This window comes from Homarus americanus, unplaced genomic scaffold, assembly GCF_018991925.1.
Source record: "Homarus americanus isolate GMGI-L3 unplaced genomic scaffold, GMGI_Hamer_2.0 scaffold25827, whole genome shotgun sequence".
Taxonomy (NCBI): domain Eukaryota; kingdom Metazoa; phylum Arthropoda; class Malacostraca; order Decapoda; family Nephropidae; genus Homarus; species Homarus americanus.
In genome coordinates, this window is record NW_024738300.1 from 9,589,673 (window position 1) to 9,592,814 (window position 3,142).

The following is a 3,142-nucleotide window of genomic DNA, read 5'->3' on the forward strand; positions in this document are numbered from 1 at the left end:
GTACTTCCCAAGTCTCTCTCAGTGGGGAATACACACAACATTTAACATAATATAGCCACAATGATATTACCAAATTATATCGACTAAATTATAATATTAACTCTACTATAAAGCATCCATGACACTTAACAAAACACAACATCACTACATTAACCTAACCTAACCAAACCTAACCTAACCTAACCTAACCTAACCTGACCCAACCTAACCTAACCTAACCTAACCTAACCTGACCTGACCTAACCAAAACAGCTTAACATAATATAACCCAAGCCAAATTTAACTCCATTCTAACTTAATCCAAATCCACCTAACCCATTTTAACCTAACCTAACCTAACCTTAATCTGTGTGTATTAAGGGGTTACTGAAACATAAAACAAGTGGGATATAATGTCCACATCTATTACCCCGGTGGTGGGAAACTGTACGACTTGAATTTCCCCCAGGGACCAGTTTTTCCACTGTGAAATTACCAAGCATGATCACACCCCCCCTCCCGCCCGCCCGCCCTGACCCCCGCCCACCCGCCCGCCTGCCCCGACCCCCGTCCCTCGATGGTATTTTGTGAACTGGGATTTTGGGTTCGGTGTACCTCGCGCCGTGACGCTTTTGCCGTACCGAGTGGAGAGAGGAGAGAGAGGGAGGAGTAGGAGAGAGAGGGAGGAGTGGGAGTGGGATGGAGAGGGACGGGGGTGGTATGTAGTCCCATCAGTAACCCCAGCTACCCACTCGGCCTGTCTTCTCTGGCAAGTTTACAACCCACTGGTAGGAGGTGATGCGTGTTGGGCGGTTTATTGGTCAGAAAACAGCCAACACCGCCGCCGCTAACTGTGTAAAAGTTCGACCCGATTACAAGCACACTGACGCGGCGCCAGAAGTTGTGTGTTGTGAGTGTGTGTATGTTGTGAGTAGGGTTGTGAGTGCCAGGGATACTGTGGGTTAACCTTACGCAGTGACCAAGGACTTCAAGTGTGAAAATTCACGCAAGATCGACCTCTGACCACATAAGCAAGAGCGTGTGTAGGTTTCCGAAAGTGTAATTGTGACGCTTAGCGGAGTCTCAAGTAGATCCGTCCACAATTGAGAAACTTTCTGGCACGGGCAAATTATTTTCAGATTACACATACATACATACATAGATAATAATGGTTGCCCCTCGTGTAACGAGAATGGCCGGCCCAAGGGCGTGAATTTGTTTAAGGTGTAGAAGCTGTCGCCAACACAACAACCACACCCTGAGTTAACGAGCTGCATGACCCAGTGTCAAGGAATAGTCAGAGAAGACTGGACAACTCGTCAAATGCACTGGCTAACCATTACCCCGGAATACGATCCACAAATTGATAACATCCAGGTCCCCAATTACTGCTGGGTAGACAGAGGCAAATGGCGTAAAGAAACTAGCCCATAGTTTCACCCTGCCCGGGGATCGAACCCGGGTTCACTCGCTTGCGAGGCGAGCATGCTGACCATTACATCACAGGTCGCCACATACATAAGCCCCCTACACACACACACACACACACACACACACAGGTCACACAAACGGACCAAAAATTAACATGGGAAAATAATGCATTTAATTAAACATTACTAAAAATTAATTAATATTTCATACAAACCAAAGTAACTCACCAACATGACCTGACCCTGACCTCAACTCACCTAATCTAATTTGATTTATCTTTTGCAGTCATGTCAGGGGTTGAGAGAGAGAGAGAGAGAGAGAGAGAGAGAGAGAGAGAGAGAGAGAGAGAGAGAGAGAGAGAGAGAGAGAGAGAGAGAGAGAGAGAGAGACTGACCAGACCAGTGACCACACTACACCCATCACTGACCATACTACACACAGCACTTGACCACACTAGACCCATCACTGGCCACACTACAGAGTAACTGGTTAAACTATTCCCAGCAGACTGGCCACACTACACACAGCAGATTGGCCACACTACACCCAGCACTTGGCCACAGCAGAGGCGTTAGGAAGGGAGGAAAAGTGGTGGCTGGAAGAAGCTGTCTGGTACTATGAGTTATAACCCCCAAGAGGCGACAGGGAGAGTGGTGCCCAGGGGGAGTGTGGGAGTGAGGGAGTGGTGGAGAGTGGTGGAGAGTGAGGGAGAGTGGTGGAGAGTGTGGGAGTGAGGGAGAGTGGTGGAGAGTGGAGAGTGGAGGAGAGTGTGGTGGAGAGGGAGAGGTGGTGGAGAGGTGGAGGTGTGGAGGAGGTGGTGAGGAGGTGGAGAGTGTGTGGAGAGGGAGGATGGGGAAGGAGGGAGAGTGGTAGAGTGAGGGAGGTGGGGAGGGAGAGGGAGGGAGAAGGGAGGAGTGGGAGGGGGGAGAGTAGATGGACAGTGGAGTGAGAGGAGAGGAGTAGGGAGAGGAGGGAGGAGAGGAGAGTGGGGAGGGTGAGGGTGAGAGAGAGGAGGACAGATGGGGGAAGGAGAAAATAAAGTGGGGTGAGGGGAGGATGGGGGAGAGGGCAGGGGCAGGAGGATGAGGGGAGAGGAGAGGACAGGGGGAGAGGGAGGAGGGAGAGGAGAGGACAGGGCGGGGTGAGGGAGGATGAGAGGAGAGGGACAGGGCAGGGGTGAGGGGGGAGAGGGGGAGAGGAGACAGGGCGGGGAGAGGGAGGGGAGGGGAGAGGAGAGGACAGGGACAGAGGGCAGGGGAGGGGGTGAGAGGGAGAGGACAGGGCAGGGTGGGAGGAACAGGGGAGAGGAGGGACAGGGCAGGGGGGAGAGGGAGAGGACAGGGGGGTGAGGGAGAGGGGCCGGGTGAGGGAGGGAGGGAGGGGCAGGGGAGAGGAGGGAGGGACAGGGACGGGGAGAGGGAGTGGGGAGGAGAGGGAGAGGAGGACAGGGCAGAGGGTGAGGGGGAGAGAGAGAGGGACAGGGCGGGGTGAAGGGGAGGATGAGACAGGGAGAGGAGACTGAGACAGAGGGAGTCATCGGGGGTGATCACCTGATGATCAACTGCACTTCTGCACCTGCATATCGACAGTCAACCTCTGCACCCTGCATCCTAGCATCGACACCTCCCTCCCCTATTTAATTCCTCCCCTATTTAACTCATTATCAGTTTAGTTCGTACCCTATTTAGCTCATTATCAGTTCAGCTTGCCCCTATTTTGCTCATAATCAGTT

The 3,142-nt window shown here is 52.5% G+C and overlaps 1 non-coding gene across 1 annotated transcript; it reads right to left on the reverse strand.

Moving 5' to 3' along the window:
• Positions 1-1,415: 1,415 nt before the first annotated feature.
• Positions 1,416-1,489, reverse strand: Trnaa-cgc. The gene has a single exon. It is a non-coding gene; the product is annotated as a tRNA-Ala (tRNA).
• Between the last annotated feature and the right edge of the window lie 1,653 nt (positions 1,490-3,142).